At 36.2% G+C, this 20,314-nt stretch overlaps 1 protein-coding gene across 1 annotated transcript in view; it reads left to right on the top strand.

Annotated features, from left to right (window-relative positions):
* The first annotated feature begins 1,391 nt into the window (after positions 1-1,391).
* The window catches only part of CSNK1G3 (casein kinase 1, gamma 3), a 100,375-nt gene continuing 81,452 nt past the window's right edge, over positions 1,392-20,314 (top strand). The window contains exon 1 of the mRNA XM_012664323.1: positions 1,392-1,858. The gene's annotated coding sequence lies outside the window, so the exon portion shown is untranslated. The remainder of the gene's footprint in view (positions 1,859-20,314) is intronic.

Here is a 20,314-nt window from a genome sequence, read left to right on the forward strand (position 1 = left end):
GATCAGAAATTTTGAGATTATGTCATCTGACTAGGCAAGATATTCACAAGTCTAAGCACGCATAAATCTTAGCTGCTTTTGAGTCTCTTCTAGAATGATGATGTGGTAAGCTCAAAGCAGTGCTCTTATCACTGTTCTTCTAAGACTGGTGATGTCATTCCTCAACTTTCGGTTTGGGGAAGAGCATGAAAAGAGAGGTAGAGAAGGCACTGTTGTATTACAAAACAAAAACAGCATCTTTCCACATAACTACTCCTCTGAAGGTAACACATTAGCACTACCATCAGTCTGGCAAGGTAGGGAGGAAAATGCAGTAAATCCTCAATTATTATAAAGTACATTTGTTTCACTGAAGTCTTTAAGTTTTGAGAGACAGAAAGAGGGAGAGGTAGAGATATACAAGTTTCTTGATACAGGAAGTATATCAAGAATATAAAACTGTTTGATAGAATGAACATTTTTAAACATACCACCAAGCTGTGATTTTTCTTCATGCGCATCTTAAATGCCCAAGTTTTGAAAGGACTTTAGACATAAGTAACATTAAAAATAACAATTAAAAAATTATAGTTTCGGAATCCTCCACATTGCCTTCATGGTAGATCAAGTTCCAGAGAGGTCTTTCAGAATGACTTATCTCTATCGTAGTTAACCAACTGCAGGAGGGAGAGAGGAACAAATGTACTCTTCCGCCCTTTCTGTGTGGGCAGAGTGTACGGGAGAGGAGCCAGAAAACATCGATTCCAGTTTGTGTTCTACAACTTTATGACCGTGAGTGATGTTCAGCTTCTCGGAACCTCAGAAGTTTCATTTGAAAAACTGAGATAATATCTACCACACTGTATAGCTTAGAGGATTACCTGAGCTCGCAAACGGAGTTCTTCATAGATAGCAAATGAGATGCAAATATGAGCCACAATTCATATTTCTAAGCAGCTGAATCCCCGATGTAACACTGGAGTTAGAAAGCAGTGGGGGAAAAATGTCAACCCAGTGATGTCATCCCTTTAGGCCAGGCCCTAAGAGTTTTCAGAACCTGAGGGCTGTGCTGGGCGCACCAGGGAAAGCCTCAGCACCCTGACTCTGTACAATGGCACTCTTAACGCTCTTTGCTCGCTCCATTCTTGGTAGCTCTCCTAAACCACGGGAGCATTTTCCTCCAGTTCTCTCCGTAGACCTTGTTAAGCCTCTTCTTTCACGGCCTCCTCTAGAGAAACATACTCATACTCGTATCCACGAAACCTCCTCACTTTCCCTCTCCCACTGCTTAGGCGAAGGTGGGGAGGGGGCGTGGTTTGATGTTTATAGGCTTTGCCAGCAAATGAGCGCGCTGCCTCTCTTCCGGTCAGCGATCCGACCAATCCGAGCAGGTCGGTGTAATCTTCGGCTCCACTCGGCTCTTTTCGCTGATGCGGGAGGCTGAGGGGCCGCCGCCACTAGAGAGACGCTTTCCTTTTCTATTTTTTTTCCGTGTGTTCACTTCCGGGTCCGGCGTCGATCCGGATGCCCGAGGCAGAAGGATGTTTGACCTCCGGATAAGTGAGGCACCGCTGTGCATTCATTCCAGGCTGCATCGGTGGCGACAGCAGCGGCTCGGGCGGCGACTCTCCGGCCACTGGCGGCGGTAGGAGGCACCGGCAGTAGTGCGGGGACCGAGTCCGAGCCGAGCTGTGTTACCTCCCTCGCTCATTCCTTTCCCCCTACCTCGCTCATCCCTCCCTGCGTGGCTCGTTTTCCTCCTCCGGCCGCCGGCGCGTCTGTTGTGCCCCCGCCGCTGCCCCCGTCGCCGCTGACTGACGGACCTGGGGGCGCCGCCCGCGCCCGGACCGACCCCGCCGCTCGCGACAGCGCCTCTGAGGTAAAGCCCCCTGCGCGTCTGTGCTCGGCCGGCTGGCCGGCCCCGGCCCGGCGGCAGCCTGAGCGCGGTCGCGGCTCCCTCCCTCCCGGGTGGGGCGGGGTGGGCTGGGGTCCCGGGCGGGGTGGGGTGGGGTGCGGCGGGGGCGGCGCCGCGGGCGGCGGTCTGCGAGGAAGGGTGGGCGAGGACCTGGGCGGGCTGCTCGGAGGCGCGGGCCGGAGGGGGCCGCGGTCGGGAGGTAGAGGGCGCGGAGGGCTCGGGGGGCAGGAGGGGGCCGCGGGCGGCGGGCCGGGCTGGGTGCAAAAGTTGCCCGAGTGGTGCGGAGCGAATGGGAGCAGGAAGGAGGTGGGCGAGCTGGGCTAAGGCGGGGGCTGCTTTTAGGAGGGATTTTGAGGTGGAGAGTGCAGCCCACTGCGCTCCTTGATTGTGTCTGGACAATTACCTTTGGGGTAGGGGCTTTGGGCAGGAGGAAGGCATGGATCTGCTGGAAGGAGGTGACTGGGGCCAGCATTTAGTTCAGGGCTAAACTTCCCGTTGGATTGTTTGTTTTAATGGGGGGGCACAGGGATTTACTTATTATATTTGATAGAGCTTTTGACTTAGCTCAAAACTTAACCAAATCATCAGTCAAAGGTAACAAAATTACTCTGAGGGTTACTGTTACGGTGCTTGTTTGTTTATCCCACATGCAGGGGAAGTGACACACAGAAGTGTCGGTTCTCTTGGTCCACAGCCCCCACATTTCTTTTCAGCAGGATGGTGATGGAGATGTGTATGCTCGTGGGGGTTAGTTAGGCTTGTGGCATGATCGTTCCAGTTTTTCCCACCTCGTGTTTCAGGCCAGGAGGTTAAGTTCAGGTGGGAGACAGAGTGTGTGGGAGAAAGCTACAGTTGCTACACTGTGAATTAGTTTTAACTCTAATGTTGTGATGAGTACTCAGGCTGGTCAGTCAGTGGCCCCTTTTAAACCTTCTATTAGAACACTGTTTTAAATTAGAACACTAAGCCCACTTATTTTTAATAAATTAACAAAATAAGTCATTTCTTTTACTTTTGCAGTTACTTCTTCTGATACGAATGACGTTTGACCACAGATAGTAAGAGATATTGAACTATATCTAAGATGGGATAGATTTTAAAATTAAAAATATCACTTTTTGATGTTCCATATGTTTCTTTGAAGAATATTGGCTTTCCCCACAAATAAATTTGGAGAAAAATATTACAAAAATTAAATAATAATTTAGAATTACAAAGATGTGACACCAATTTAAGAAAACATTTTCCACCAAAAAATCAGACCTGGTTTGTGACATTCTTAATATCTTTCTTTCTTTCTTTCCTTTTTTCTGAGATGTGCTTAGTGCATTTTATAATTATTTCCAAACTTTGCTGTAGCTATAACCTGAGTATAGATAAATTATCTTCATGTTTTGTATACATTAGCCTTTATAGTTGTACAAAATATGAAAATTGTATATATAGGCATTGGAAGAAGGATGTTATCAAATACATTATATGGCTTTGGCATGGATTCTTAGCCGAATGTGTAGACACTTTTGCTTTAAGTTAGGTTGCATTTCTGGATATGCATCAAGTAGAAGTAGTTCTTACTAGAATGGGGGACAGAAAGGTTAATTTTGATGTTGATATTTATGAGAGTTTTTGGGGAGAATCTTTAGAAATGATTATCTTTACTGAGGATTTACTGTACTCACTGACCTCTCTGCCAATCATCAACTTAAAATTAATGCAATATGTAATTACCGATATTTTCATTTTTAGATTTGTAAATTTTAACAATGTATTAACAAAATCTTCAATACTTGAAAGGCATTTATTGCTTCCTTCAAAATAAAGGACTGGAATTAAAATCAAAAAATAGTTTAATTCAACTTGGACCTTTACTATGTGATGCGAATGGAACAGTGGGTAGAATATGAAGATAATGAGACCCAGTATTTGCCTTCAAGGGAGAAGCAGACACGCACAAAAATAATTCTATACAATATTCCCATGGGTTTTATTGGAGGTGCATGGAAGCTTGGGGTGTGTTTGTGAAAGATACTAATTTTTGACTGGAGAATTATGAATGAGTGTAGAGCTGGTAACACTGCATCTGGGTCTTAAAATATTTTAATAGGCAAATTAGGGGATGCGGGGTAGGGTGGGGCTCGTTTTCTAGGTGAAGGGAACAGCCTGAGCACAGACATGTGGTTTGGTGTTATAGGGCATGTTGAGCTGGACATAAGGCTGCTGTGCCAGGAGGTCTTTGTGGGAGAGGAAGCTGTGAAAGTAGGTGGAGATCAGGCCATGAAGTCCATAATGTGTAGTATTTAAAAATGAGTCAGTTTGAGATATGAAGGTCTGAGTTTATATAGATTCTATGCTGATCATAGGTAGGCAAATGAGGATAGTAAGTTTAAGGAAGCAGATTATAACAAAATAGTTTGCTATCATTTGTGCTACTATAGGAAAGCAGAAAAGTATATAATCCAAACCAGTTTATACATGGCTTTGTTATATTTCTTTATTTGTATTTGAATATGGGTGTGTCTGGTAATCTGGCCATTGGTTATACATAAAATAAATCAGACTGTAAAAATGTAACTCAGGAAGAAATGGGAAGCTCACCAGTTACTTCTCTGTGTCCCCTCTGGTCCATCCTGTAATCCCCTCTGTGCTGAGAATAGATTTATTCTGGTGTAGTTTATTGGTTTAGATTTTTTTTCAGAATGGGATAAGTGGTTGTTCAGTTTTAAAGGGCTTCTCAAACGGATGTATTATATCACACCAAGTAGAGGGAATGCTGAAATATTAAATAAAAAAATAAACTATAGGTCATTGGATAGTTTATATTACTGTTGATAGGTGAGATTTGCTATACATAAGGTGAAATGTAAAGAATTTATACATGTAGAGAACTGATTATAACAGTGGAATGATAAAATGTGAAACTTCCACAGTTTCAGATAAATATGTGGGAGGTTTTCAGTCATTTTAAATATTAGATGACCCTAAAATAATCTAACCTCAAACTTAATCATTATCTGTAGCACTTAGAAAAATATCACCCTCACAACACCGGTTTTTAAATGCATGTAGAATCATATTACAGGGAAGATTGAGGTTGTTTGATTTTTTTTTAAACTAATTATTTCCCTCTTAGCATTGAACAAGGACTTACATTATAAGTAAATTTGTGTTACCTTGAACTTCCCAATAACAACAATACCTGTTATAATTTATTAAGTGCCTACTTTGTATGGAGGTCATAAATGATACTGTTAAGACCACTCTATGAGTTAGATGGTGTGATCTCCATTTTGAGACCAGGAAGCAGTAACCTGTGAAAGATAAATCTTGGAAGTAGCAGAATGCATAGTTGAATCAAATTTTTTTCTGACTTCAAAGTCTTACACCACCAATGATCTGTTTCCATCTTCTTCCTTTTTGTCTTTTCTCAAGCAGTTAGTATTTAGTAGGATTAATTGATATTGGTATCTGTCTGAGTGTTGGTTCTTCAAGATGTAATTTCTTTGGAAGTGGCAGTTTTGAGGTATCTGCCTTTCTCTAATTGTAGGGATTCTATATGTGCAAACAGTATGATTATGGTAACTTAAGCTACCTCAGAACAATACCTTTGTACTATCTGCAGGATCATACTTGGGATTCTTAATGTATAGAAATCGAGTGTGCGTTATCCATTAATGTGAAGTGACTTCTGAAGTACTCAGAAAATATAGAACGAGAGATACATGTGGGGATAGATAACTTTTAGAGACACAGTGGAGTTTGCTATTAGACATGTTTTTTTCTAGCTCTCTTCTCAAAGCTGAGATTTAGAAGCTGTAAATATTTGGGGTTCCCTTCTATCATGGAACCTAAGGAAAGTGCATACTGATTTGTTCTTAGATCACAGTAAGTGATTGGTTATGTTTTCTCCTGCCACTTCCCACCTACTATCTTAGTTATAAGAAAGAATTCTTAATAATGAACTTGAAATGTTTATGTATTTGGGAAAGAAGAGATACTTTTGGGGTCATTTTCTTTTCTAATGATATATTACATAGTTTTAATTTAATGAAAGTTATGGCTAAATCATGTCCATATTTTTCATAGCTTTCAATGAAATTAGGTAAAATCTCATGATATTCTTTTTCTTAAACACAAATATTTAATGCTTTTTTTCCTCTAGTGTAGTAATGTCAGATTTAAGGTGTACTCAAGTTTGTTTCATTTGGTTAGATGACTTTATATTCCCTGGAACTGCTTTCTTTAACTGATAACTGCATTTGGAAAAAAGAAAAAAAAAAAGAAAAAGAAGGGAATCACTCTGCCATTATATTTTTCACCAAAATTGAGAACATTTATATAAAGCGGCAAGCACTATGAGATTGCCTAGCACATAGTAGACACTGTGTGAATCTTCTTTCATTTCAGAAGTTGCTTATATATATGAATTGTTGGGGAATTGATTGGTGGGTAGATAAGCAAAGACTCTTGGGAACACCCTTTTACAGGAGAATCTCTCTTGACTGACCACTGCTTAACCCACTCGTGAGAATAAATGATGGTCTTCACTCTTTCTGTAGAATTTACTGACTGATGCCTGTGCTAAATTGAGTGGCAGTAGACTACTCTTTAGTTTACTCTTGAACTTTTTTTCCCACCAGTTATTATAGACTTGCTAAGAATTGTTTGTGTTTGTACCTAACAAACTGTTAATGGCAGTTGCACTTGATATTGTAATTACATAGTTTAATGAAACATTATTCAGTGAAGTCTGAAGGCAAAAAGGAGTTTGTATGAGAACCAGTTGGCTGCTTTGAAAATAGGTCAGTAGCCAAAATCAATTACAGTTGAAATAGGTGAGGGTGAAATCATTTTAAATGATTAGAAAAAAAAAAACCCCTAGTAATCTAAAGATTCTGCAGTAAAATTGCTTTTCCGGTGTTTGTGAAACGTCTTTCCATATTTAAGAAACAGAAACTGGAAATCACAAGTGATGTACAATGGGTGTGGTTTTTGCAAGAAAAATAAAATTTTAGGTCATTAAATATGAAATGTCCAATTTTGAATCAAAAGTATAGTTTATTATATCTCAAACAAAAAGCAGTACAATTAATCAAAGTATGCACCTAAACTATCGACACAGTTTTGCCATCTTAATGGTAGCTTGCTTATGCCAGCAGAGAAGAAGCCTGGAGAGTAAGTGGCCATGAAATCACAGAAGGCATTTTCCACAGCTTGTTGAGAATTGAATTATTTTTCTTTGCAAGAAGTGGTCCATAGCCTGGAAGAAGTGGTAATCAGTTGGTGCAGAGTCTAGTGAATATGGTGGATGCCAGAGAGTTTCCAAGTCCAGCCTTTGTGGTTTGAGCAGTGTTGTTTGTGCGACATGTGGTTGAGCATTGTCTTGCAAGAGGATTGGCCTGTCTCTATTGACCAATGTCAGCTGCTTAATCGCAACCAACCTCATTTCATCTAATTGGTTGCAGTAGACATCTGCTGTAATTGACTGACCAGATTTCCTGAAGCTGTGGTGGATAATACCAGTGCTGGACCACCAAACAGACACTGTTATCTTTTTTTTGATGAATATTCAGTTTTGGACTGTGTTTCAGTACTTCATCTTTATACAACCATTGTGCCGAATGCTTGCAGTTGTCAAGAAGAATCCATTTTTCATCAGATGCCACAATACGGTGTAGAAATGGTTTGCCTTTATGTCATGACAGCAAAGAAAAGTGAGCTTTGAGATGATTTCTCAATGATTGCTCGTTTAATTCATGTGGTACCCATCTATCCAGCTTCTTTACCTTGATGATTTGTTTCAAATGGTCCAATATTATTGCAATAGTAACATCAAACCTTGCTACTAATTCACCCATAGGCTGAGATGGATTCGCTTCCACTACAGCTTTCAGCTCATCATCACCACCTTGGTCTAAGGTTGCCCACGTGGCTCATTTTCAAAATTAAAATCACCAGAACAAAACTTCTCAAACCATGGATGTACTGTGCATTCATTAGCCACATCCTTCCCAAACATGTCGTTGATATTTCAAGCTGTCTGTGCTGCATTGGTTCCATGACGAAACTCCTATTTGAAAATAACACAAAGTTTTGACCTCTCCATGGTTTCACAAAAATTACTCTAAAAATTGTGAAAGATAATCACAAGCCAAAATATGCATTTGAAAGAATGAGGATGTACCTTCACAATAAAAATAAAAAAAGAGGTGTCTAAGTGAATTGTCAGAGATATCAACTGTCAAACTTAGTACTTAAGGAAATCGGACATTTCATACTTAATAAAGTAATAGCACATCCACCAATAGACTCTTGAAGAAAATGCCTTGGCCCTGTATTATAAAATTGTCTTATGAATGCACATTTTTATGTTTTAGTTGCAATAAAATATTTAGGGTTCATAGATTTTTTAAAAACGATTTCCTTTCTAAGCTAACTTAAGAACTGTTGGTTAATATGTCGAAGAGGGTGTTTGCTTATAAAATATCACCTTTCCTAGTTTACAGTACCTCTTAGAGATTTATTTAATATTATAGCATCCTCTTAAAAAAAAGAAAAAGGATTCTGGTATTCCTGAACCTACGAGAGGTTCATTCCTTAGAGTGAATTGTTTGATTATCTAGTCTATTGTTATCATATATTTTCCAATATGGTCCCTGATCTGATTTCATATGCTACTTTCCAGCTTTTTATAGCATCACGGTTGAGGAGGAGCCTTCTTATAATTCTAACATCTCCTCAACCTGAGTAGGGACTGCTGGGTGGAGTTGGTGGAGGTTGTTCTTTGGAAGAGGAAATGTGACACCCCTGATGTATACCAGGAGAACTTGAGCTTGGTGCGAAGCGTGCTGGGCTAACAGCTTGTAATAGTGACCCTCCTGTCTTGCCTACCTCAGCCCAAATGGAAAGGAGAACTTTTGGCTGAAGGAGGAGGAGGTTCAGATTGGGAAAGGAGAGGTTTATGAGGTATAATGTTTATCTCGGTGTCAGCCACATTACAGTGGCTGAAATGCAGTAGATAACTGAAATGAAACATTGAAGTATGGGAGTAATATGGGTAGCCCCAAGCTAGTACTTCAGAACTCTGATTTGCCTCTTCTTCTTGGCTCTGCATCCTATATGTGTTGGATTCATCCTAAGGCTGGCAGGAAGATCATATCTAGACGTGCATAGGCCAGAGGAAGGAGTGGAACATTTTCTTCCTATGTATCTCTCTCTGCCTTTTGTTTTTTAGGTTTTTTTTTTTTTTATCAAAAGCAAAGGGAATCTTTTGCACAAGCCTACTGGCATGCTTTTCCCTTCATATTTTATTGACCAGAGTTAAGTCACACATACTTTGTAACCTGTTATGACAAGGGGAATAAGTTTATCATCGTTGGTCTCTTTTAAATCAGGAGATACCTACTGCAATTGGTGATGGGGTTACATTTTACAGAGTTACATGGTAGAGGGAAGATATTTTTAAAAAAATTGTGGGAAGGGAGAATATGGGGGAAATGGATGTTAGAGAGATAATCAATAGTGACTGCCGTATGTACTTGTTTTGAGAATGAAATAATGCATATGAGTGCACTTTGAGCTTTAAAGTGTTGCACAAATGTAATGGACGAAATACTACAAAGCTGCTTCCATGTTGCTATCTTAAATATGCTCAGATCTTCATATTGGGAGCTAAAAACACTGCTTTCTTTTTAAATTTAATAGATGAATAAATTTAATAGATTTCTTTTTAAATTTAATAAAATAGATGATCTAAGTTGAAAGATTATAATTTTTTCCTGTGGAGCTCATAAAGCTATTTTAATTTTAAATTAAAATTTTGTTCCTATAAACTTGCTTAATTGTTTTTTTTTGAGTTGCTGCCCTCCCTCTTCACCAAGATATTGCCCACATCTTTGATCTCATCAGATTACCTTGTTCTTCCCATCTAGGGGTGAATAAGTACATTAAAGAAATGGACTTTGTTGGTCAGAAGAAAGGTTTATTTTAAATGATGGAATCCCAGTGAAATAGGAGGAGGGGATTATTTTTACTTATTTTGAGAGCAGCAAAGAAGATGGTGGGGGAATAGGGAGACAGCGTGAATTACAGGGTTTTAGAATTGAAACGAATCATAGGAAGGTTGAGTGAAATGCTCAAGTCACACACATGATCAGTAGAGCTTTCATGTCCTAATTACTAGTGTAGTGCTCTTTCTGACCAAGAAGTGGGAGGCCATAAAAGTCATCTTGTCTACTTTGCAGTTTTTCTCAGGACCATGGGCTACTACTATAAATCAGTGAGCCAGTCACTTTTAATACAGATGTCTGTGTTCTCAGGCCTTGGAAAAATTTTGCCAGAGGTGTTTTTTTGGTTTTTTTTTTTTTTTTTTTTTAAGTAAAACAAGCAGACAATTTTTTCATCTGCCCTTAAGTAGACAATAGCAATACCAGGTGGAAACACACACACATACACATACATACACACACAGAAGAATCCCAAACCTGGCCTGCTAAAATGAAAATGGAAGAGCAGAATGAGTGTTTGAAACAGCTTATCATTTTTATTTTCAAGCAAATGATCTTAAACATTTCTCTACCTTCAGTATATATAAAGAAAAGAAGTATATATGTGCTCATACATAGATACACAAATACATGTATGAGTGGTTATAAATATACAGAATAAATCCGTCTTTTGGAAGAATATGTTAATGATAGTTATTTATAAATGGTTAGATTTAGGATGATTTTTCTTTTTATATTTTATATTTCTCTATATTTGGATTTTCAGCTATGACTATGCATTATATCTACCATCAGAAAAAATAGAAAAAATTTTTTTTGAGGAAAGAAAATAGAATCTTGGTGTTTTTCACCAACTTAAATTTTAACATATACTTTGCTTTCATTGTATATTACCTTGAATAAAGTGTGCCTTGAATGCATTGATGCTTTGCAATTTTCTTTATTTTAAAATGTATTTATTAAAAATCATTTATTGTAAAGTTTTAAGTTGAAATTGGTACAAGTGTACCTTATAAAAGTAGTGGACTTCTGAATATTTTTAAGTTATTGTGTTATCTATTTTTTTTAACTTGTTTGGTTTTGACTTCAGGTAGTATACTAGGCAGTATATTAGAATGTGGTATATCGGTGTTAAAATTATATTCAGAATTGCCTCTAGTAAAAAGGGAAGTGAAAATGTTTTTTTTCCCTTACACCCAGACTGTGTCATGTTTATTTTTCTATTTCTGTGAAATACTTATATTTTACCATTTACAATGAATACTTTCGAGTGGCGGGCAAATATGTTAGGTAATGTAATAGGGAGAGAAGAGATAAAATTCATGGTATTCCACTAGTCTTAAGGTGTGCAAATATATGGCTCCAAGACTTTTTCAATAAAATCTTAATTTGGGGTACAAAAATAACCCTTGTATTGTTTTGAAGTTGAAACTAGTAGGTATCAGTAGTAGGCAACATTTTAAAAACTGGTATTTGTAGATGGATTTTTTTACAAAACATTATTTTATTTTCTACATTTATTTTAGGGAATTTGATAATATGGCTCCCCTCACCCCAAAAATGTAAATCTTAAAGATGTGGAATCTTGTGATACCAGTTTTCATTAAAAGAATGACACTTACTGAGTTCTTTTTCTGTTATTCGAATATCAGGTATGTTATGGCTAATATAGCTTTGTATAATTGAGATTCTATTCTGCAAATGTTTGTCGTTAATAAAGTATCAAAATGTAATTAGGTTTTTAAAATCATTCTTTTGAGTATTTTTTGATCATTGAAAGTTGGTAACTGGAATGTGTATTGTATGTTTGCTTATTATTGTATGCTTTGCAATTTATCTTAATACCCTGCTAATGAAGGTTGTTTTTTGAGAACTGAAAAAGAAATCCTGAGCATTTGGGAATGAGACTATCAAATAAGCTAAAATGAATTTTACTATAGTAATGCACTTGTTTAAGAACTTCCAGTTGAAATTTAGTATTTTTTTTTCTGTAACAGAGTCAATGAGAGAAGAAAAATGGACAATTTTAAAGATAGCCCTTGCAGTCCTTGCTATAGGATTATTAACACTTACTAATAGAAGACAGAAGTTTGTGGAGGAAGCGGCTCATACCAGTGGTTCTCAGCCCAACTTCACATTAACATTTTTTTGGAGCTTAAAATAAAAAGATGTTCTGATCCTACCCGTGCTAATTTATATTTGAATCTAGTGATAGGGCTAGGGCGTTGATATATTTTATGATTTCTACAGGCTATTCCAGTGTGCTGCAGGGTTGAAAATGACTGATTTCTGCTTCCCTTTACACGTATCTCTTAGCTGTTTTTTTTTTAAAAAAAAGACATCCTTTTATTTTAACCTGTTTTTTAAAATTAAGGATGGAAGTGTGAAGATGACTGAAGAAATGCATAGAAAATATTAGTAAGAGGATCAGGTTAAATAAGTGACTTTTTTTCACAGTGTCATACAGCTATTACTCAGTACTGGTTCCAGGACTCCTCGTGGATACCAAAAATCTGCAGGTGTTGAAGTCCCTGATATAAAATGGCATATTATTTGCATATAATCTATGCATGTCTTCCTATATACTTTAGATCATTTTTAGATTACTTATAATACCTAATATAGTAAGTGCTATGTAAGTAGCTGTTATGCTGTATTGTTTAGGGAATAGTGACAAGAAAAAAGAAGCACCTGTACATGTTCAGTACAGATGCTTTTTTCCCCCCCTAAATATTTTTGATCCATGGTTGGTTGAATCCATAGGTGTGGAAACCACAGATATGGAGGGTTGACTATACTTAGTATCCTTAGCGAGGCCACTATATTCATTGCTCATTAACAATTTTTGTTAAGTGTAGTCCCAAAGTTAGAGGATTCCTAAAGCTTAGAAAGTTTGTTAAAAGGAAATTTGGCAAGAATAAATTAAAGCATCAATTCAGATGCTCCTGGAAATCTTAAGAGACCTAAGTGATATCTTTAAAGTTAATATAAATTATATGAAGGCAAGAAGTGTTGCTAATCAAAAGTTGTTCATTTTAGGTTATATTTATCATATTTACGATATCATTGAGTTGTATTTTTCATGGAACGTAAGGATAGAAGGGGCCTTAATGGTTACCTAGTATAAACTACACTTCTGCTTTACTCTCTTTTATACCATTGTTGACAAGGAACTGTCTCTGGTTTTCCCCTCAGTGGAAACATTTTAGTTATAGTGTGTTTAGTCTATAGTATATTGCCTATATTGTATATAGTCAGTAAATGTCTACACATAAATGCACTATGATAATAGGGTTTTATAGGGTTATTGTATCTTGGTATTTATGACAAATTGGGTCCTTTTTGTTACTCATTTGTTGTTTCTTTCTGAGTCAGGAACACCGTTAACAGTTACAGCATTTTTCCTGTGAAAAAATGGGAGCAAGCCGTTTTCGGATGAGTTCAGTATGTTCAGTTCAACTCAATGAACACTTTTTTGCATGGTGGCAAAATTGGATTTGGCAGTTCTATAAATTGCAAAGGTTAGATTTCTGAAAACTGCCCTGATAAGAGAATCCATGATAAATTTAACACTGGATAGGGTTTAGAGGACATGTTATGTGTGAACCAACGGGAGACTTTTAGAATTATTCTGGGTTCACCAAAATACCACAGTGACGTTCAGCTCATGAAAAGGGATTATGATTACTGTTCTGTGGGACTACAATTTCTTATCAACGGTTATAATATCCCAAATTCTCTGAAAACCAAAACTTTTTTTTATGTTCGGCACAAATTGATTTTTTCACAAAATCTGTTCTGAACTATTGTCTTTATTTCATGTATTGATAGGTTTCACTGCAGAAATACTGTAGCAAACGTTTGATTACAGTGTGCTGCCCCAGACTTCTCTGTGCCATTCCAGCCTTCTCAGGAGTGTTACAAGTTATGTGGTGTATACACTATCACTCATCAAAAATCCCCAGACATTCTGAATTCCAAGACATGTTTGACTGCAAGAACTTTAGAAAAGGAACTGTGGACCTGCATTAATTTGCATCTACTGCTTAATAGAAACTATTTACTATCTTACTTCTCTGAGATGGAGTTTCAGTAAGATGCTAGTAAATTTCTTTTGCGTTTTTTACCTGTAAATACATAACCTCCCAAGAGGCATTTTATTTTAATCAGTATTACTTTCTTTTAGAATTGTTGAAAGCTTTTCTGGTTTTTGACACTAATTATTAACCCTGGTCCTGCGGGTCCCCCTGTGGTCCCAGAAGCATCGTGTAATTAGGATGCTTGAGATGGAAAATGTTTCAGGTAACTTTGGCATAGCTGAGTATTCATCAAACACTCTTTTTAGTCCTTGGGGTTATATAATTTTACCTTTGCACATGATAACTTCATGCCAAAGCACCTGTAGGCAGCCCTCTTTTTACTTATCTTGGCTTCCTTTTTTTAATAATAGAAAGAAGCCAGGGTGTGGTTGTAATGCCTCTGTTCTAGTTTCCTTAAACTTCCTTAATTTGTTTTTAAGACTTCATTGCAAAAATCTTTATACCTACTTTTGCTTATTTTTTTGCTTCCAGTTCTTATTCCCATAATGTTTGGTTCTTCTCTTCCCTCTCTTCTTCCCCCCATCTTTAAAATAATATTCCTCAAAAAAGAAAAGCTTACAATTATGGTATTCTGTAACAGAAAAATTTCCTGCTTGTTGGAAAGGTGACAGAAATAAATCTGCATATTCTAGTATTGTACTTCCCTAAAGAGGACCTTGCTGTAGGAGAGTGATTATTGTACAGCTTGTGCAGGGATAGTGTTATGTGTATGTGACCTCTTTGTTTTCTTTCCATTCTTAAACACTGAGAGTAATGGAATGGTGAGCACTAGTGCTGCATGCTTTTTAAAGCTTTGTTTTCAAGTTCACCAGGACTAGGCATTCTATAGATCCTAATAGGAGCATGTGAACCTTGCACATAACCGTTCTTTTCAACATTAAAAATAAGACTTAGAACTTACATGATTAGGTTATTGCACTTGCTGTGTGCTCTGAAAGCAAAGTAATTCTATTGTAGTACATATCATACTTTCTATTATTGCTTGCTTAAACTCTGTAATGTTAGGAACTGTGGTTGTCTTGTTTGCCATTTGTATTTCCTGTGTTTTGCACGTAATAGGTCTCTAATGAACACTTACTTGTTGAATGAATGGATTAATTGTTTCATCTTTTTTGTGGGAGAAAATTTTGTCATGGAAGAACCTTGATTAAATGCCTCCTGAGGCACCAAGTTCATCCTAAATCAATTTAGTTTGCATTGTACAGTTGTATGAGACAAATCTCAAACAAATAAATTGGCCCCAATTTAAATAAAATAATAAACATCTGACTAGGGCATACAAATAGAAATACTTTATAGAAAGATTTTCTTAAATGACAGAAGTTGAAATTAAATGTATTTATGGGTAGCCAGAAAATTTAGTTATTAAAGGAAATATTCCTTTTTCTGAGCATTTCAGTTAATTATGACATTAAGATTTTTTTATATTGGATAAACAATTTTTCTGTCTAAAATTCACTTTCCCAATAATCAAAATACAGAACAGTTCCATCACCCTCCCCCCAAATTCCCTTATGCAGCCCCTTCTTGGTCAGCTCCTCCTCCCACTCCCAGTTCCTAGAAGCCACTGATCTTTTTCTCTTTCTATAATTTTGCCTTTTCTAGAATTTCATATAAATTGAATCATGTCTTATATAGCCTTTGAAACCTGCCTTCTTTCACTTTGCAGAATGCATTTGAGATCCATCCATCCTGCAGCATGTATCAGTAGTTTCTTTTAACTGCTGGGCAATATTCCAGTATATAGCATGTTTGTCCATTCACCAGTTGAAGCACTTGTTTGCAGTTTTTGGCGATTATGTATAAACTGTCAAACATTTGTGTGCAGGTTTTTTTGGGGTGTTTGTGAACATAAGTTTTCATTTCTCTTGGGTTAGCTTCTAGAATTAGGATTGTTGGGTTATATGGCAAGTGTATGTTTAACTTTATAAGAAACTGCCAAACTGTTTTCCAAAGTGGCTGTACCATTTTCATTCCCACTATGATATAGAAGAGTTCCAGTAATAAGCAGTTCCTAAAATTTAAATTGGCTATATTGAATTACTTTGGTTTGTTAGTTTGATTGCATACCAGCACTGTCATGACAATAACATAATTCCAAATATATTTTTATTGCTGTAAATCTGCCATTTATACATAGCGATTCAGAGGAGCCTCATTTTTCGGTGAATGCCACCTTCACTGTGCTGTGGAACCATTTTTTCTTGCTCAAGTAATGTAGCCCTGATCTTGGTAAGAAAAACTAGGCTCTCAACCCTGTTGCTTATACTGGGGATTAAGGTACCTTTGGATCAATTCTCTGTCTTCAGGCTATCACACTTAATTTGGGGAAGGATTCTCTTCGTCTGTCTGGGTAGAAGGAAATTGTGTCTCTGGAGAAGTAGTTGTACTTAACGGCTTATTTCTTTCACCTGTTGCATGTTTCAGTTTAGAATTTTGTAGTTGTTAACTTGGTTGTTTATAATTTACGATCAGTTATACTACTAAGTCTGTTCTATGATGAGAGTCGACAATATTAGCTTCATAATTAAAATATCCATACATCAATACTCTTGAAGGAACCTTTTAAATTTGTGACCTTTGCCTATACTAGGCTGTTATTTGTAGATATATATTTTTATAAATTAGAAAATTAGCACTGTAGTTAAGAAGAAAGAATAAAATTTTGTTATGAGAACAATGTGTGTTACAGCCACTCACTTTTCTGAGTGCACTTTCTCATTTATCTGGCATTATAGGGAGTGACTAGATAAATTAGAAGTTTGAAGCTTACCCTTTATACCGTTATATATTCTTATCTTAGGTTTCTTTTTTTTTTGGACAAACTTCACAAGGTAGTACTGTTTTCTTAGTGTTTTCTAAACATATTCAAATCTTGCTAATTCAGGACTCTCATTCTGAATATTAGCTCTAAAGTGTGCTGTTATGCAGAAATGTCTACAGGTTTATTGATGAGTATAAAGTTATTTGTCTTCCTTGTTCTCTGTCATATTTTTACTAGTCACTTCGTTTTTTCTCTTTTAATTTTATTTCTGTGTAAACTTGTTAAACTTATTTAAAAATGAAAGTAAACTGACTCAAAGTGGAGTTTAGGGGCTCTTATTGTTTAACAAAGAGAATATGCGTTTTGTTACTTTATTCAGTGAATTTTTTTTTCTTCTGGTGCATAGCTTTCTGTTGAACAGTCGAAATTACAGTATAAATGACCTTTGATTTTTGGGGTGTTATTTCAATTCTTGTATCTCTTAGAGCTTTAAATTGGGTGCATGTACCTTTCTCTTTCCTCTTTTATTTGAAAAAGAGATGACCATATAAATTAACGTTCTTAAATTTCTAAGAGGTTGTTCATTTACTTAATTTATTCAAGAAAATTTTAACCAATGTTGACTACTATGTATTATAATAGATACCAGGGAGACAGTTGAATAGAATATGACCCTTGCCCTTTAGGATATCAGATTAAAAAATGGAGTATCTTGATGTTAAATTAAAGAGTGAAAACATTGTCCCTTATCTATTCTCTAAATTGGTAGTGAGATGTTGAGGTTTGATCAGATTCAGTTTCAATTTTTTTCTTCCATCAGGACGATCAAGATTGTCTTTCTTTTTGTAATGTGAGCAATCATCGATGATCCTTGCCTAGTCCATTAATTTATTAGGAGTTGCATAATGGTAATATTTCATTGTCATATCTTAATTCATTTATTAGCTAGAATACTTTTAAAGAGAAAATTCCTATGATGAATTGCAATTAATTCTAATTATTCACAGATTCCATATTTGTAAATTCACCTGCTTGCTAAAATATATTTGTAACCCTCAAATCAATGATCTTGCTGTTGTTGCAGTTATTCAGAGACATGTATATACACAGAGTGGCAAAAATTTTGAGTCACTTGACCTGTATGTTCCCCGTTGAGGTTGAATAAGGTGATTTTCTGCCTTCTGAGGAGATTACTTTTTTACAGTCTATTTAGTGCTTTTTTTTCCTGGTGATTTCGCTGTTTAAAGTGGCTCCCAAACTTACTGCTAAAGTGCTGTCTAGTGTTCCCAAGTGCAAGAAAGCTCCGATATGCCTTATGGAAAAAAAAAAAACGTGTCAAATAAGCTTAGTTCAGGCATGCATTATAATACTGTTGGCTGTGAGTTCAGTATTAATGAATCAAAAATATATCGTAAATACTGTGTCTTTAAACAGAAACACACATAAAACAAGGGCATGTATTGATTGGTTGATGAAAATCTTGTGACCAGAGGCTGACAGGAACCTAGCCCTAGGAACAGTGATTCAGTGTTTGATAGTTCTGTGTTTGCAGTGACTTTATAAAACATAATTAATTTGAATCAGCTGTTTTTGGTTTTTCTGTGATACAAAAGAATATCCTTTTAAATCAATATAAAAAGTGTATTACAGAAAGTTGTGGGTTATGGAAGTAGGTAGATTATTAAGAGGCCTGATGAGGTATTTTTGGAGCAAGTTTATTGCTTTATTTCCAGCGCCTAGACCTGTGTTTGATACATGGTAAACACTCAATAATTATTTGTTGAATGAAAGTAAATGTCCCAAAATGGAATATGACTTTCTTTGATGGCTTGCAGTTTAAATTTTATATCATTGCTGTGATTAGGGTTTGCAGTCAAGTTTCTGATTATAGATAGGAGATGACCTGCTCAGAGGTTGGTATGGTGAATATTTCAGTAATATAAATTTAGCATGACCTCTGCTTGATTTTTGATTCCTGTCATTCTTAAAGGGGCAGGAGATGAGGGTGCTCTTTGCTTCTCTGGGTGTACATATAATATGTGCTTAGGAGGATGGGCATTTTCAAATTAAATATTTCCTCCTCTTCCAACCCTTGAGGCACATGGACTATAATAAAAGGTATTGCCAATGGGAATGTAAATTCACTTGTGAAATTGAAAATAGAAGACACGAAAGACATTTTGAGGACCTATGGAACAGTCATATCCTAGTTACTGGAGAACATTCAGACCTGAATAATTAGAATATTAATTTAGACTTCCAGTAATATTTATACTGAGGAAATTCAGGTTTTTAATAAGATTTTTCATTTAAAAATTGACTTAATTATAACTTATTATAATATAGTATGTTTTGATACTCCTGGGCCATTATATAGTAGTTTTCAAACTGTAGAAATATTTTTTGATCACAACCACCCATAAAAATATATTCTATTAAAACCCATAAAAATATATTTTACATTATGACCCAGTGATACAGATACATTTATTTTAAGAACTGGGAATCTCATTAAACATGATTTGTCCATATTATGTATGTATACTCCATTTTCTTTTCTGTTTGATACTATTTCATTTAAAAAACTGTTGCTCGAGACCCATTAAATTGATTCAATGACCCACTAATGGGTCCTGATCCACAATTTGGTGCACTGCTCTAATAGAACTGGGTGGTAGTTTTTAAAAGCTAGAAATTCCTCAATCCTGGATCTCAGTAGGAATGTAAAAGGGATATCACTGAAATCAAGTTTGAAAAATATAAAGTATTGTAGATGATAGTTATCAAATCTTTCGGAGATAAAATAAAAGTTTCTGTAGTAATTAGAGAAATTGATCTCCATTTTTGACATTATATCTGATCTAGATTTTAAAAATAAATGTTTATTCTTTTCTTAGACAACCACAGTTCAGCTAATGCCAGAAACCAGTAACTGGGACACTTGCTGCTAACAGAAGCATGTGATGTAATGGCTAGCCATCACATCACAAATATCCTTACTCATTTAAATTTTGGAGGCCAAAGACATGTATTGCAGTGTAATTTTTGTAGAGATTGAATAAAGCTTTTGAAACACTGAATAAGTGATTTCATGTGCTAAATTCGGACTTTTTCATTTGACATAGCAAAGTAGTGAGAAATCAATGCTGTGACAAGTAACATTTGAATATAAAATTTGATTTCTAAATTTCCATTTGTTGTGATTTTGTACTTGGAAAGAATATTGAATAATATGCTGAACATGAAGAAATATGTATAGAAACTTTTAATACTTAATACTGATTCATTCTTGGACTACTTTCTCTGTTTTATCTAGTTTGCAACCTTAAGGAGGTCAGTTGGCTCTGTAAAGTCCTAAATTATTGGGCCATGAAGATTAGAGAATCTGATTATCTGTTTTATGTTTTGAAGATTCATCAGTGATCATCAAATTAGAAGTATGCCAATGGCCTACATTTCTGTCCATATAATCAGATTATGTCTAATGTTTTCTGTATTTAGCAGCTCATTTATATCTTTATTAGTGGATGTTACTAAATCAAAATTATAATTA

Source organism: Propithecus coquereli, unplaced genomic scaffold, assembly GCF_000956105.1.
Source record: "Propithecus coquereli isolate 6110/MARCELLA unplaced genomic scaffold, Pcoq_1.0 Scaffold88, whole genome shotgun sequence".
Lineage (NCBI taxonomy): Eukaryota > Metazoa > Chordata > Mammalia > Primates > Indriidae > Propithecus > Propithecus coquereli.